The sequence below is a fragment of the Hyla sarda genome, chromosome 2, assembly GCF_029499605.1.
Source record: "Hyla sarda isolate aHylSar1 chromosome 2, aHylSar1.hap1, whole genome shotgun sequence".
Taxonomy (NCBI): Eukaryota; Metazoa; Chordata; class Amphibia; order Anura; family Hylidae; genus Hyla; species Hyla sarda.
This window is the reverse complement of record NC_079190.1, coordinates 49,642,957-49,660,199: the sequence shown is the minus strand read 5'-3', so window position 1 is coordinate 49,660,199 and position 17,243 is coordinate 49,642,957. Positions and strand designations below refer to the sequence as shown.

At 41.4% G+C, this 17,243-nt stretch overlaps 1 protein-coding gene across 6 annotated transcripts in view; it reads right to left on the bottom strand.

Annotated features, from left to right (window-relative positions):
• Positions 1-17,243, bottom strand: part of SGCG (sarcoglycan gamma) — a 321,504-nt gene that overhangs the window by 172,074 nt on the left and 132,187 nt on the right. Inside the window, exon 1 of one of the 6 annotated variants that reach the window (XM_056561755.1) lies at positions 15,122-15,160. The exons of 2 other annotated variants lie outside the window; for them this stretch is intronic. The gene's annotated coding sequence lies outside the window, so the exon portion shown is untranslated. Of the gene's footprint in view, positions 1-14,477; positions 14,624-15,121; positions 15,161-17,243 lie in introns of those variants that run through there. 3 more of the 6 variants (XM_056561753.1, XM_056561754.1, XM_056561756.1) reach the window with 3 other exon arrangements.

Genomic DNA, 17,243 nt, shown 5'->3' with positions numbered 1-17,243 from the left:
TACTTGTGGAATTAAATTACCACGCAATGGCCGGTGAGGGCAACCAATTATATGTGATAAAATTATTGATTAATAACCAAGACAAAAAGCAAATGAATAAAACATAACACTCAAGTGAGTTACAACAAGTGCAAAGAATTAAAAATTTAAAAATTAATTAACCGTGCAAATGAAGTGGACAAGGACTTGAACATGCAGCCTAAAGAAGGGGAAATAATATCACCTGGGTTACACAGTATAGTGCTGATAATAAGCAATAACAACCAACAGGCAATGGGCAGCAATAGTACAGATAGCAGCAGATAGATAGCAGCAAGTTTAGGTGGTGACTAGCAACAAAGAATAATATGCAGGAAAAAAACGGTTTAGTATAAAGCTGGCACAGGACTCACCCCAATCCACCTCCACAACTCCGACGCGTTTCACCGGAAGCGGCTTTGTCCTGGACAAAGCCGCTTCCGGTGAAACGCGTCGGAGTTGTGGAGGTGGATTGGGGTGAGTCCTGTGCCAGCTTTATACTAAACCGTTTATTTCCTGCATATTATTCTTTGTTGCTAGTCACCACCTAAACTTGCTGCTATCTATCTGCTGCTATCTGTACTATTGCTGCCCATTGCCTGTTGGTTGTTATTGCTTATTATCAGCACTATACTGTGTAACCCAGGTGATATTATTTCCCCTTCTTTAGGCTGCATGTTCAAGTCCTTGTCCACTTCATTTGCACGGTTAATTAATTTTTAAATTTTTAATTCTTTGCACTTGTTGTAACTCACTTGAGTGTTATGTTTTATTCATTTGCTTTTTGTCTTGGTTATTAATCAATAATTTTATCACATATAATTGGTTGCCCTCACCGGCCATTACGTGGTAATTTAATTCCACAAGTATTGCACATCTTTTTTGCACATTTTGCACGACGCCCTTCCCCCCTCCTTCCCCTCACCTTGTGCATGCAACCCCTGCAGATATCAATTTATAGTTTATTTATGATTTATAAACTATTAATTGCAGCTCACTACTAGCATTGTGACTTCTCAAAGAACTATTTTATCTCCTTATTTATTTTTATTGGCATACAGGCTCTCTCACCCCAGCATCCACCTTACACTTTTATATTTATATTTTTATATATTCTATATTTTTTTACTTCCGTTTATGAATTGATTCTGTGATTTCAGATATACATATATGTATTTTTTAAACTATATATTTCAATAAAATTACTTTTATACATGATTATACTTGTCATAAATTATTTTTAACTGGGTTATATTCACTATTTATTGTGTGGTCCTCCACACCTGTAGGTTGTTGTTTCAGTTGCCCATAGTAACCAGTCTGTTTCTTTCATTTTAAAAAGGCCTCTGTAAAATAAAAAATTTAAGCGATCTGAGTGGTTGCCATGGGCAACTGCTCCACTTTCCATCGGAACAGGTTTTGATAAATCTCCACAATAGTGTTTGTATCTGTATTGCAGCAGAACTTCTAAATGGCTGGAGATATTTCGATAAAACTTGGTTTCAACCCTAACTATCCCTTTATGCAAGGTGGGGGGTTCTCTGAAATTCTATGCAGGTCTATGGGACTTACAGGCGCGTTACTCTCTTTTATACATCCTGCTGACTGTCCAGGGGATGGGATATAATGATGGGATATGAGGTCAAGATATGAAAACAGGATATGAGGATGAAATATATTAGGTCGGGATATGAGTTTGGGAAATGACGATGAGAAATGAGAACAGGATATGAAAATGGGATATAAGGAGGGAATAAGATATAAGAATGGGATGAGGATGAGATATAAGCATGAGAATATGAGGATGAAATATGAGGACGGCATATGAGGGAGGGATATGTGGAGGGGATATCAGAACAAAATATGAGGACGAATATGAGATTGAGATATGAGAACGGGATATGAGAACGAGATATGAGGACGGGATATGAGATTGGCATATGAGGACGGGATATGAGAATGGGATATGAGGATGGGATATGAGGTTGGGATATGAGGACGGGATATGAGAATGGGATATGAGGACGGGATGTGAAGAGAGGACATGGAAACATGATATACTGTAGTAAAGTTGTCATATATTCACAACCCTTAGATCCTCAGACGATAATGTAAACACATACTAATAGTATTCATCACTAGGACACCCACAGATCAGCTGCTGGAAGCTTGATAGCAAGTGATTCATTTTCCTAAAGCACCACCTCACGAGAAATAAGGGATACATGGTACTCATTGGACACGACAGGTCCTCCAGAGCAAGTAATACAGTGACCTCCCCAATTACTATGTATGTTGGGGCCATCGTATAAAAGGCTGTCCGGCAGCGCAGACAGCTTCAGCTGCCACCGGATAGCCGTTTAATGTGCCCCGTGTGCCTCTGTCACTCATCTGTCCCCAACGCTCCGGACTGTCCTCTTCATGCTCCACTGCATGGCCATCTCTCTCCTCCGTCGTCATCACGTCGCCACACATGCCATCCCGTCATGCAATAGGTGCGGCGTGCGCGGCAATGTAATGGCGCGATGGAGAGCGACAATCCAGGGCTGCGGTCCAGAGCGGTGAGGACACGTGAGTGTAACTTTGTCTATTATTATTGCACGGATCGCTCAACACACGATAAATTCAAGTAACGATGGTTCATTTGGAACGAATTACCATCGTATGTTGAGGGATCACTGTACGCAGTTGTCCTGTGCTCCAGAATCGGCTCTATTCATTTAGGATTCACTAATATAGTATTTGAAATTGTGTTTTCTTAACCAAACTACCCCTTTAATACCATCCTGTGTAGGTTGCAATGTAGGTCACATTTAATTTCAGTAAAAGGTTTTGTTTGTAGTCACATATAAAACATCCAACAAGTCAATGTCAAAAATGGTAGAGTAGACATTGTATTGTAGAGAGGTACAGAAATAATTTCTCATGAGACAGGAGTTCTCTATCGAAATATTAGTACTATAAAGTGACATTAAAGAAAAATGGCTGACCTTTACAGAGATGAATTCAGACTTTTCAAATCTTTTCTTAAAAGAGCAAGAATTAGTTTTATAACAGCTGTCTTTTAGATAGGCAATGAATAGGCCCATAGTCATATACATAGCAGGACATAGTGGAACAATGTTACCATAGTCTACAGTGTCTAGGGCAGGGTTTCCCAACTAGGGGGCCTTTAGCTGTTGCACAACTGCCTGGACAGAGAGCAGTGTTGGGAAACACTGGTCTAGGGTCATCGGCCAACCATTGTCATCACAGAATGGTCATCCATTAAATTTGGAACTAATTTGTATTAAGGCACTCTCCACCACTTTAAACTTATTTCCTCATATACCAGTGATGTGTATTGTATGTGAAAAGTTAAGACAAAAGAGCAATGGAGACTGTAAAGGGAAATTCAACCCAAAAAGTATGATATGACATACCATAGAGTTAAGTCAGAGTTGACCAGTACATGTTCATGTTTAAAGGGTCCGCTGACATGAATCACTAGCCATAATGAGTATTGATTAGAGCAAATCAATTTAACCGCCCCCCAAAAATTGGATTTTGGCAAATCCAAAACTTTTGAGATGTGTATCACTGAAAATGGGGGCCGCCATTTAAGCGATTAGAAGAAGGGTTAGGGACTTAACCCAACCCTACTAACCCTAACTTAGAAACATGCGCTCTTGGTCTTAATGAGCTTGGGCACAGTTAGATACAGTCCTAGGAGAGTGTCATATACAACTTTTTAGGAAAATCTGGGCACTTTCAAATCGGACCAAATTTTGGGAATTTAGCTCATGTCTCGTGTTGGCTGATAACATACCAAATTTATTTTCTCCGAATCAAATCCAATGGCTGAATCAACCAAATCAGACCTGAAATGTTATGTTTTACTTGCTTTTTATCAGCACTATACAAGCACTATAAGAGAACACCTGAAAGAGCCCTGCAGTTATCTCCTAGTACACTTACACATAAGCTTTTATACTCACTCAATTTCTATATTATCTACCCAATAAACCTTACATTTTTTTTATCAACGTCCATCCATTTTATTTTACCAATCCATTGTGTCAAGGACCCTGGTACAGGTTCCTTGGGAACTCTTTGAGGGCCGTTTTTACTTGTTTGTTTTAGGTTCTAATTTTTATGGGCATTTGGATATATATGCCCGGTCCTGGTTAACCTCGATTTTTACTTTTCAAAGATCACAAAGAGTTAATAGAGTTTTTAAATCAACTGGTGCAAGAAAGTTAAACAGATTTGTAAATTACTTCTATTAAAAAATATTAATCCTTCCAGTACTTATTAGCTGCTGAATACTAAAGAGGAAATAATTTTCTTTTTGGAACACAGAGCTCTCTGCTAACATCTCTGTCCATTTTAGGAACTGCCCAGAGCAGCATATGTTTGCTATGGGGATTTTCTCCTACTCTGGACAGTTCTTAAAATGGACAGAGATGTCAGCAGAGAGCACTGTGCTCGTGATTCAGCAGAGAGCTCTGTGTTCCAAAAAGAAAATAATTTTCTCTGTAGTATTCAGAAGTACTGGAAGGATTAAGATTTTTTAATATAAGTAATTTACAAATCTGTTTAACTTTCTGGAACCAGTTGATTACCCCCTTTAACACGGTCGGCGCTGTAGCTTGTTCTATACAGTGCCAGCTCAAATTAAATTGGTATTCCCATGTCTTATTGTCTAAACAGTCAAGGTGGCTGTGTAACTCCCATTTACTTAAAGGAAATATATCACCTAGTTTTTTTTGTTTGTTTTTTGCAGCTATGACCGATACTGTAACATGTTCTTTTTTTCTAATCTGTTTCTATTTTCTCATGATAATTTATTTATTTATTTTTTTAACAATTTGGTGGAGGCAGTCATCCTGCCTAAGCTGTTTTTATCAGCATTTTGAGATATGCTTTACAGCAGGATCCATGGACATAGGCAACAATAGACATGACCTGTCCTATTCACATCACCTAAAAACGTTACTGCCCATTCTTTGTGACCTTCCCAGAGGTCATTCTATAGGGAATTTTTATGTGTACGCCATTGACCATGCGGTTTAATTAACAATATATTTTTAGAGTTCGGACATTTACACACGCGGCAATACCACATACGTTTATATTTATTTTTTATTTACATAGTTTTGTATTTATTGGGAAAAGGGGGGTGATTCAGTCTTTTATTAGGGAAGGGGTTAAATCACATTTATTAACACTTTATTTTCCCTTTTTTTTTTTGCAATGTTATAGCCCCCCATAGGTGACTATAACATTGCACACGCTGATTTCCTACACTGATCACTGCCATGCAATAGCATGGCATTGATCAGTGTTATCACCTCTCGACTGCTCCTGCCTGGATCTCAGGCACGGAGAAGTCATTCGGCGATCGACGCGCAGGAGGCAGATATGGATCCTCCTCGTGTCCCGCAAGCTATTCAGGACGCCGCAAATTTCACTGCGGCGGTCCCGAACAGCACCACTGAGCTGCCGGGAAGCTTTGAATTTCACTTCAGATGCAACTTTGATCGACGTGTCTGAAGGGTTAATACCGGGCTTCACCGCAATTGGTGAGGTCCGGTATTAGCCGCGGGTCCCGGCCGTTGATTGCCGCCGGGACCAATCCGACATGACGTGGGGTCCTGCGTTGCTAAGGAGTTAAAGGGGTATCCATCCCTATACATCTTATTCCCTAACCAATGGATAGGGGATACGATGTCTGATCGCGGGGTCCTGCCGCTGGGACCCCCACAATCTCCGTGCAGCATCTGGTGTTCTAAACAGTATGTTGAAAACGCTGAGTTCCCGTGGCGGGGGTCACGCCATGCACCCTCCATTCATGTCCCATAGACATGAATGGAAGGGGTGTGGTGTGATATCACGAGAGGGAGTGACGTGATGTCACAACACCCGCCGCGGCAACCCATACTGGTTAGAATGCCGGGTACTGCACAGAGATCGCGTTGGGGGGGGGGGGGGGGAGGCTTCCCGCGGGGATGTCTAGGGGCAGGGTACCCATTTAAGTGATCTGCTGCAAGCCAATAACCTCAGAATTCAATAGGTATTGTGACAGGGAAACTACAGTTAGACTAGAAGGTTATGGTGAAGAATGGTGAGCTATGTGCAGTTCATCAAGCATGCCCGCGATCAGGGTGACAATACATCAGAGGAGCTCATAAAGAATAAAACCATTTGGGCTCATGTTGTAAATACAATTATGGTTCTTATCAAATATGGCTTAGACACACTATCCCCTCTGCTGTGACAGTGCATTAATAAAAGCCGCACACTGCTCCGCACACACAGGGGGCGCCGTTCAGTCTTTATCAGCACTTTTTCCCCTTGGCTTTGTTTTCATTACACAATGCCTGGGAGAATATTTTTTTGCAGAATAATATATGCATATGAGTAGAATGTTATGGAAAACACCACAAATAATTGGGATTTCTTTTTATAGCAAAGACAAGATGAAGCATTTTTTAAGGAAATTGGAGTCATTCCTGAGAGAATTAACTAATTGCAGACGGGACAAAGTGACAACTGCCATATACATTTTGCTAATCCCAGTATGATCCGGTGTTATCATAAGTAAAGGTATAACAACATAGATAATTCTATACTACTTTGATATCACTAAAATAAAAAATTTTCACAATAGGATGCTATAACATACAGTGCATTTGGGAAAGTTTTAAGACCCTTTCACTTTTTTTGCATATTATTATGTTGGGGCCTTGTGCTAAATTCAGACGATTAGACATCAGTTGGAAAGACACAGCCCTGTCTATGTAAGGTCTCACAGCTGACAATGCATATCAGAGTGAAAACCAAGCCATAAAGGGGGGGGGGGGGGGAAAGAAGTACCTGTAGAGCTCAGAGACAGGACTGTGTGGAGGCACACATCTGGAAAAGAGGACAAAAAAAAGGATGCATCCTAATTGCCCCATCAAAGAAAGTGTTCTTGAAAAAGGGCCTTGATTAGAAAGACGACCAAGAACCTAATGGTCACTCTGGTAGAGCTTAAAAGATTTTATGTGCAGATGGAAGAAACTTCTAGAAGGTTGACCATTTGCAGCACTGCCTCAATCTGGACCAGAAATTCTTCTATTCAGTAAAATATACATATGAGCAACCTAGAGTCTAAAGAACTTTCAGACTGAAACAAGATTTTCTGGTCTGATGAACCCAAGCTTGACATTTTTGGCTCCAATTCTAAGTGTCCTGTCTGAAGAAAATGCTGAACACCTGCCCATTACCATCCCTACAGTGAAGCATAGTGGTGGTAGCATCATGCTATAGGGGTGCTTTTCATTGACTAGGACAGGGAGACATGTCAGGGTTAAGGAAAAGCTGAATAGTACAGAGATATTCTAATGAAAATGTTACCCAGAGTGCTCTGGACCTCAAACTGGGCAAAGTATTCACCTTTCCTAAGCACACAGCCTAGACAGCACAAGAGTGGATTAGGGACAGCTTTGTGAATGTCCTTGAGTGGCAAAGAAAGAGTCCTGACTCCTGACTTGGACCCAATCGAACATGTCTGGAGAGACCTGAAAATGGCTTCCACTGATGGCACACATCCAACCTGACAGAACTTGAAAGGATCTGCAAAGGAGAATAGCAGAAAACACCCAAATCCAGGTGTATGAACCTTGTGGCATCATCCCCAAAAAGTAAAGGTCTGATGTCACTGCAATATTTTCGTTTTTCCTTTTCAATAAATTAGCAATGATTTCTAAAATTCTGTTCTTCTTTGTGACTGACAAGTCTGACTAGCAGGAGCAAAGCTGGAAGATGTTCACATTTTTCTAGCCTTAGTCAGACTAAACACTTTTTGAGAGGAATTATAGACTCATCTGATGCAAATACTTAACCCTTACGCTCACAGAATACCTCAGTGTAATGGTAATATAAAGCAATGTAACTGCAGGTTATCTAAGAAGAATGATGTGTTCAACAACTCTATACAATAAGGAGGCAATAGGGATACCATTTATGCTTGGTTTACTCTTACTATATCAGTATATATATATATATATACACACACACAGTGACCCCCCGACATACGATGGCCCCGACATATGAACAAATCGACATACGATGGCCTCTCAGAGGCAATGGCATGTCGATGTCAGCATCGACATACGATGCTTTTTTATGTCGGGGCCATTGCATTAAGTGCTATCCGGCAGCGCAAAATGCTTAAGCTGCTGCCGGATAGCAGCTTAATGTTCCCCGTTTGGTGTGGTAAGTATTACTTACCCCTCCACGATCCGGGTCCAGCGCTGGTCCTCCGGTGTCTTCTCGGCCCTCTCCGGTGACGTTAATACGTTGCAGCGCACACCTTCCCGTACTGACGTCGCTACGTAGGCCCAGTAAGGCCTTGCCGAAGACAGCGGAGGACCGGAGAAGACCAGGAGAGCCCAGCGGAGGACCGAAGAAGACCAGGAGAGCCCAGCTGGGGACCAGGGACACCATCGGGAGCGGCGGGGACACCATCGGGAGCGGCGGGACGCGGTCCGGAGCGGCGGAGACAGGTGAGTAGAACATGCACTTTTTACATTGCACGAATCCCTGAACATACGATGGATTCGACAAACGATGGCTCATTTGAAACGAATTACCATCGTATGATGAGAGACCTCTGTATATATATATATATATATATATACACATATATATATATATATATATATATATATACACATATATATATATATATATATATATATATATATATTTACTGTGGGGATCAAAAGTTTGGGCACCCCAGGTAAAAATTTGTATTAATGTGCATAAAGAAGCCAAGGAAAAATCTCCAAAAGGCATCAAATTACAGATTAAACAAAAAAAATGGCGTCTGCAAAAGTTTTGGCACCCTGCAGAGTTAATATCATGTACTGCCCCCTTTGGCAAGTATCACAGCTTGTAAACGCTTTTTGTAGCCAGCCAAGAGTCTTTCAATTCTTGTTTGAGGTATCTTTGCCCATTCTTCCTTACAAAAGTCTTCCAGTTCTTTGAGATTTCTGGGCTGTTTGACACGCACTGCTCTTTTAAGGTCTATCCATAGATTTTCAATTATGTTGAGGTCAGGAGATTGTGAAGGCCATGGCAAAACCTTCAGTTTTCGCCTCTAGATGTAATCCCCTGTGGATTTCGAGGTGTGTTCAGGATCATTATCCATTTGTAGAATCCATCCTCTCTTTAACTTCAGCTTTTTCACAGATGGCATCAAGTTAGCATCCAAAATTTGCTAAAATTTTATTGAATCCATTTTTCCTTCTACTCATGAGATGTTCCCTGTGCCACTGGCTGCAATACAACCCCAAAGCATGATTGATTCACCCCATGCTTAACAGTTGGACAGAGGTTCTTTTCATTAAATTCTGTTCCCCTTCTTCTCCAAACGTACCTTTGCTCATTCTGGCCAAAAAGTTAAATTTTATCGGTCCACAGAACTGGTTTCCAAATGCATCAGGCTTGTCTATATGTTCAATTGCAAAGTTCAAACACTGATTTTTGTGGTGAGGACATAGAAGAGGTATTCTTCTAATGACTCTTCCATGAAGACCATATTTGTACACGTATCTCTTTATAGTGGAATAGTGTACCACAACTCTAGTGTCTGCCAGATCTTTCTGGAGGGATTGTGCAGTCAAACGTGGGTTTTGAATTGTTTTTCTCACAATCCTGCGAGCTGTTCTGTCTGATATTTTTCTTGGTCTTCCAGATCTTGCTTTAACTTCCACTGTTCCTGATGACTGCCATTTCTTAATTACGTTCCGAACAGAGGATATTGACATCTGAAAACGTTTTGCTATCTTCTTATAGCCTTCTCCAGCTTTGTGAGCGTCAACTATTTTCAGATTTCTAGACAACTGCTTGGAAGAACCCATGGTGCTGATTGTTGGGGCAAGGTCAGATGAGTCTGGGCATTTAAAACCTTTGAGATTGACATCACCTGGTCTTCCCAGATGATGATTGAGAACAATCCATGACACTGGTAGGTCTCAGCTTTGCAAAGGGGGCAGTGCATGCTATAAATTCTGCAGGGTGCCCAAACTTTTGCAGACGCCATTTTTTTGTTTTCTGTTATTTTGAAAGTGTAAATGATGGAAATAAAATCTAACTTTTGTTGACATATTATAAGAATGTCTAATCTGTAATTTGATGCCTTTTGGAGATTTTTCCATCTTTCCTTGGCCTCTTTATGCACATTAATACAAATTTTTACCTGGGGTGCCCAAACTTTTGATCCCCACTGTATATATATATATATATATATATATATATATATATGTAACATAAATTGTATCATCTTGACTATAGCATGTAGCCGAGACTATACAGTCATACAGGAAAACTACCGAAAAACTATTAAAGGGGTACTCCAGTGGAAAACATTTTTTTTTATCAACTGGTGCCAGAAAGTTAAACAGATTTAGAAATTACTTCTATATAAAAGCCCATCCAGTACTTAGCTTCTGTATGCTCCAGAGGAAGTTGTGTAGTTCTTTCCAGTCTGACCACAGCGCTCTCTGCTGACACCACTGTCCATGTCAGGAACTGTCCAGAGCAGGAGCAAATACCCATAGCAAACCTCTCCTGCTCTGGACAGTTCCTAATATGGACAGAGGTGTCAGCAGAGAGCGCTGTGGTCAGAAGAAAAAGAACTACACAACTTCCTCTGTAGTATACAGCAGCTGAAAAGTACTGGAAGGATTAAGATTTTTAAATAGAAGTAATTTACAAATCTGTTTTCTGCCACCAGTTGATAAAAAAAAAAAAAGTTTTACACTGGAGTACCCCTTTAACTACTGCAGTGCTTCCCGAACAGAGTGCCTCCAGCTGTTGCAAAACTACAACTCCCAGCATACCGGACAGCTGAAGGCTGTTCGGGCATGCTGGGAGTTGTAGTTTTGCAACAGTTGGAGGCACCCTGGCTGGGAAACACTGAACTACTGTATACTCAAAAAAGTCTCTTCTGGGTTCCTCAGCTGTTCTGCTATTACAACCCCCAGGAAATGATAGGATCTGTAGTTCCACAAGTGCTCAATTACATGAGCAAGTACAGTGTTTAAGAAACAATGGGCGACATTTATCATTTTACACCATTTTTTTTTTTTTTGTGTACTGGTAACGTGTAGGTGTAACAAATTTATTAAAGGGGTACTCCACTGGAAAACATTTTTTTTTTCCTCAACTGGTGCCAGAAAGTTAAACAGATTTGTCGGTTACTTCTATTTAAAAATCTTAATCCTTCCAGTACTTTTTGAATTTCCTTTGTCTGACCACAGTGCTCTCTGCTGAAAACTCTGTCCATTTAACCCCTTAAGGACTCAGGGTTTTTCAGTTTTTGCACTTTTGTTTTTTCCTCCTTACCTTTTAAAAATCATAACCCTTTAAATTTTGCACCTAAAAATCCATATTATGGCTTATTTTTTGCGTCGCCAATTCTACTTTGCAGTGACATTAGTCATTTTACCCAAAAATGCACGGCGAAACGGAAAAAAAAAATCATTGTGCAACAAAATCGAAGAAAAAACGCCATTTTGTAACTTTTGGGGGCTTCCGTTTCTACGCAGTGCATATTTCGGTAAAAATTACACCTTATCATTATTCTGTAGGTCCATACGGTTAAAATGATACCCTATTTATATAGGTTTGATTTTGTCGCACTTCTGGAAAAAATCATAACTACATGCAGGAAAATTTATACGTTTAAAAATGTCATCTTCTGACCCCTATAAAACTTTTTTATTTTTCCACGTACAGGGCTGTATGAGGACTCATTTTTTGCGCCGTGATCTGAAGTTTTTATCTGTATGATTTTTGTTTTGATCAGACTTTTTGATCACTTTTTATTCATTTTTTAATGGTATAAAAAGTGACCAAAATACGCTTTTTTGGAATTTTTTTGCGCGTACGCCATTGACAGTGCGGTTTAATTAATGATATATTTTTATAGTTCGGACATTTACGCACGTGGCGATACCACATATGTTTATTTTTATTTTTGTTTACACTGTTTTATTTTTTTTTATGGGAAAAGGGGGGTGATTCAAACTTTTATTAGGAAAGGGGTTAAATGACCTTTATTAACACTTTTTTTTAACTTTTTTTTTGCAGTGTTATAGGTCCCATAGGGACCTATAACACTGCACACACTGATCTCCTATGCTGATCACTGGCGTGTATTAACACGCCTGTGATCAGTGTTATCGGCGCTTGACTGCTCCTGCCTGGATCTCAGGCACGGAGCAGTCATTCGCCGATCGGACACCAAGGAGGCAGGTAAGGGCCCTCCCGGTGTCCGGTCAGCTGTTCGGGACGCCGCGATTTCACCGCGGCGGTCCCGAACAGCCCGACTGAGCAGCCGGGTCACTTTCACTTTCGCTTTAGAAGCGGCGGTCAGCTTTGACCGCCGCTTCTAAAGGGTTAATACCGCATATCGCCGCGATCGGCGATGTGTGGTATTAGCTGCGGGTCCCGGCCGTTGATGAGCGCCGGGACCGACGCGATATGATGCGGGATCGCGGCGCGATCCCGCTTCATATCGCGGGAGCCGGCGCAGGACGTAAATATACGTCCTGCGTCGTTAAGGGGTTAAAGGGGTTATCCAGGAAAAACCTTTTTTCTATATATCAACTGGCTCCAGAAATTTAAACAGATTTGTAAATTACTTCTATTAAAAAATCTTCATCCTTTCAGTACTTATGAGCTCTGAAGTTGAGTTGTTCTTTTCTGTCTAAGTGCTCTCTGATGACACGTGTCTCGGGAACCGCCCAGTTTAGAAGCAAATCCCCTTAGCAAACCTCTTCTACTCTGTGCAGTTCCCGAGACAAGCAAAGATGTCAGCAGAGAGCACTGTTGCCAGACAGAAAACAACAACTCAACTTCAGTAACTGACAGTTATTGAAAGGATTAAGATTTTTTTAATAGAAGTAATTTACAAATCTGTTTAACTTTCTGGAGCCAGTTGATATATAAAAAAAAGTTTTTTCCTGCAATACCCCTTTAAGGAATTGTCCAGAATAGGAGCAAATCCCCATAGCAAAACTATCCTGCTCCAGACAGTTCCTAAAATGGACAGAGCTGTCAGCAGAGAGCACTGTGGTCAGACAGAAAGGAAATTCAAAAAGAAAAGAACTTTCTCTGGAACATACAGCAGCTGATAAGTACTGGAAGGATTAAGATTTTTAAATAGAAGTCATTTACAAATCTGTTTAACTTTCTGGCTCCAGTTGGTTTAAAAAAAATTAAGTTTCCCAGGGGAGTACTCCTTTAAATGAATGCAGGACATTTGATAAATTTTGCACAGATACACATTTTCTGGAATATATCTGGTTTATTCGTTGCGCATAATTTTGCGATTCTTTAATCCTGCTGCGCAAAAATTTGCGACTTTTCTACTTACACAAAAAAGCTAAGTCAGGTCTGGGCTGGTGTATTTTTAGCGACTTTTTGGAAGTGTTTGCACAAAAATTAGACTTTTCACAAAAGCCGCACTTGATAAATACATTACCACAGCATAGTGAAAAGGATTAGAGATGAGCGAACTTACAGTAAATTCGATTCGTCACGAACTTCTCAGCTCGGCAGTTGATGACTTTTCCTGCATAAATTAGTTCAGCTTTCCGGTGCTCTGGTGGGCTGGAAAAGGTGGATACAGTCCTAGGAAAGAGTCTCCTAGGAACGTATCCACCTTTTCCAGCCTACGGGAGCACCTGAAAGCTGAACTCATTTATGCAGGATAAGCCATCAACTGCCGAGCCGAGAAGTTTGTGACGAATCAAATTTACTGTAAGTTCTCTAAAAAGGATAAACTGTGTACTGCAATTGAACTTTGTAAAGAATGTCTATTTGAAAAGTCGCAAAAAATGTCACAGAAAAACCACACTGCGTCTTAAAGGGGTACTCCCGGTACTCCCACCCACCCTTGACATCTTATCCCCTATCCAAAGGATAGGGGATAAGATGTCTGATCGCGGGGGTCCCGCCGCTGGGGACCCCCGCATTATTGCATGCGGCACCCACCTGTTTTTTCACCGGAACCGCTGGAGGGTCTGAGTCGCGACTACGGGAACGGAAGTCCGTGACGTCAGGACTCCGCCCCCGTGTGACGTCACGCCCGTCTCCTCAATGCAAGTCTATGGGAGGGGGCGTGACGCCCCCTCCCATATACTTGCATTGAGGAGACGGGCGTGACGTCACACGGGGGCGGAGTCCTGACGTCACGGACTTCAGGATAGGGGATAAGATGTCAAGGGTGGGAGTACCCCTTTAACTGCGCCAATTATAGACAACAAAACAGCTCTATATGCAATGATAAATGCCCCTCCATGTATATAATCTGTAGAGGAATATCTTTTCTTAACGCAAGCTTAGACAAATCCAATCTGCCTGTTATATAAAATACATAATACAGATTATAAAAGACATTACAGGACATAAAGGTAACAAACCTCTGGTGTCTGTGGCTCAGCTCCCTGCGGATTGTACTGATAAAAAACGAAGTTTAGTAAAGTTCAATGCAGACAGAGTTTGTGTCGTGGAGCTCTTCACCGCCCACAGACTGGGAGTGTAAGATATTTTAAGACGGGCCAAATATCAGAGGCAAAATGCATTCACATGTTTGGCCGGATCCCTCATTCCAGCCCACTGCAGCCACATACCCGGCTAATTTTACCCTCTCATATTGTAGCCGGCTCCTATGCTTTCCATTCACAAGCCTCCACTAAAAGAATAAAGGGGGAAGAAATGGCAGCAGACAGACATCTGGCCCATTGATGGAAATGCATTTGAACTCCACAAAGGACAATTTGAAAAATGATGTTTGGAATCATCGAGACATAAAAGACAGTGAAGAGGCTGCGTCTGGAAAGTGAATTTTGTAGGAATGTAAGAGATGTAAGTTCTGGAATAAATAGAGCACTTTACAATTCAGCTACGCAAAGTGTTTGACATTGTTCCTATAGTTAAATGATGTCAAAAGGCACTTGTCGGAACATAAAAAGCTTCGATACGGCAAGAAAAATACAGTGCCCACTTTTGTGGACACTTTTCAACTTTCAAGCATAATAAGAAAAGCAGGGCTGACCTTACTCACCTGCCAGGGGGAAGATTTATCAAAACCTGTGCAAAGGAAACGTTGCCCATAGCAACCAATCAGATCGCTTCTTTCATTTTGCAGAGGCCTTGTTAAAAATGAAAGAAGCGAGCTGATTGGTTGCTATGGGCAACTTTTCCTCTGGACAGGTTTTGATAAATCTCCCACCTGGGTCTCAAATAGGGTTTCCACCTTTGTTTAAAAAATATATATCGGTCAAGATAATTTGCATGATTAATTATATATGCGTGACATCACAAAATACACATATGCGAAGGGAAATTTGTCCTATTCTGACCTCTAACTTTTTTATTTCTCTTTATACGGGCCAGTATGAGGGCTCATTCTGCAGTTTTTAACAGTGCCATTTTTCTTTTGATGTGATTTTTTGTTTGCTTTTTTTTTTTTAAATTAAATTCGGGAGTTGAAGTTAGATACTAACTACAACTCCCAGCATGCCCTGATACAGCCTGCAACTCAGCAGCTACCCCAAAGGAAAACTACAACTCCCAGCATGTTGGACTATATAGTAGTATATAGTATAGGTCAGTGTTTCCCAACCAGGGGTGTCTCCAGCTGTTGCAAAACTACAACTCCCAGCATGCCCTGATACAGCCTGTGGCTCAGCAGCTGCTCCAAACGAAAACTACAATTCCCAGCATGTTGGACTATATAGTAGTACTAGCTGAGTACCCGGCGTTGCCCGGATTTTCCTTCCTAATCCTTGTTGGGGAGGAAAATAAACAAAGGAGGAAGCTTTTGACTTCATATCCAATCCTCATATATTGTTGTCATATCCCGACCTCCTATCCCGTCCTCATATCCCGTCCTCATATATTGTTGTCATATCCCAACCCCATATCCTATCCTGACCTCCTATCTCGACCTCCTATCCTGACCTTCTATCCTGACCTCCTATCTCGACCTCCTATGCCGACCTCCTATCCCGTCCTCCTATCCCGTCCTCCTATCCCGTCCTCCTATCCCGTCCTCCTATCCCGTCCTCCTATCCCGTCCTCCTATCCCGTCCTCCTATCCCGTCCTCCTATCCCGTCCTCCTATCCCATCCTCCTATCCCGACCTCCTATCCCGTCCTCCTATCCCATCCTCATATCTCGACCCCCTATCCCGACCCGTAATATGTGTACCAGGTATTGAAATATCTCCAGCCGTATGGAACTTATGTGGGAACATACATTTCCCATTGATTTGCATGGGACTTTAAACAAAAACCCAGACCCTCACAAAAATGGGGGTGGTTAAGGGTTAAATTAACTATCCTATATTTTAAGTGGACATATAAGTAACATGTGACCAAGTATTATCGAAATATCTCTAGCCGTTTGGAAGTTATGCAGTAACATATATTTCCCATAGACTTGTATGGGGCTTTAAACAAAAACCCGGCCCCTGGCAAATGGGAGTGAGTAAGGGTTAAATCACCTATCCTATGTTTGTTGTTGACATATAAGTAACATGTATGACAAGTTTCATGTTGATATTTTTAGAAATCACGGCTTATAAAGTTCAGCTCATAATGGCGGTAAAACAAAGGACTTAGGTATCGTAAGGCTATGTAGAGGGTCTATGTAGAGGGTCTATGTAGAGGGTCTATGTAGAGGGTCTATGTAGAGGGTCTATGTAGAGGGTCTACGTAGAGGGTCTATGTAGAGGGTCTATGTAGAGGGTCTATGTAGAGGGGCTATGTAGAGGGGCTATGTAGAGGGGCTACGTAGAGGGTCTATGTAGAGGGTCTATGTAGAGGGGCTATGTAGAGGGGCTACGTAGAGGGTCTACGTAGAGGGTCTACGTAGAGGGTCTATGTAGAGGGGCTATGTAGAGGGTCTATGTAGAGGGTCTATGTAGAGGGGCTAGCCGGTTTTTGACTACATTTGTTATATTTGGTAGCTCAACACTTCCGTTGTAAGTGGTGCATGTGGTGGATCAAGACCAGAAATCAATATAGAAAGAGTCCCAGCACTCACCAAGTAAGTTAAAGTATAGGAGCTTTTATTGCATAACCTTGGATCAAACAGGACGCGTTTTGATCCAAGGTTATGCAATAAAAGCTCCTATACTTTAACTTACTTGGTGAGTGCTGGGACTCTTTGACTACATTTGG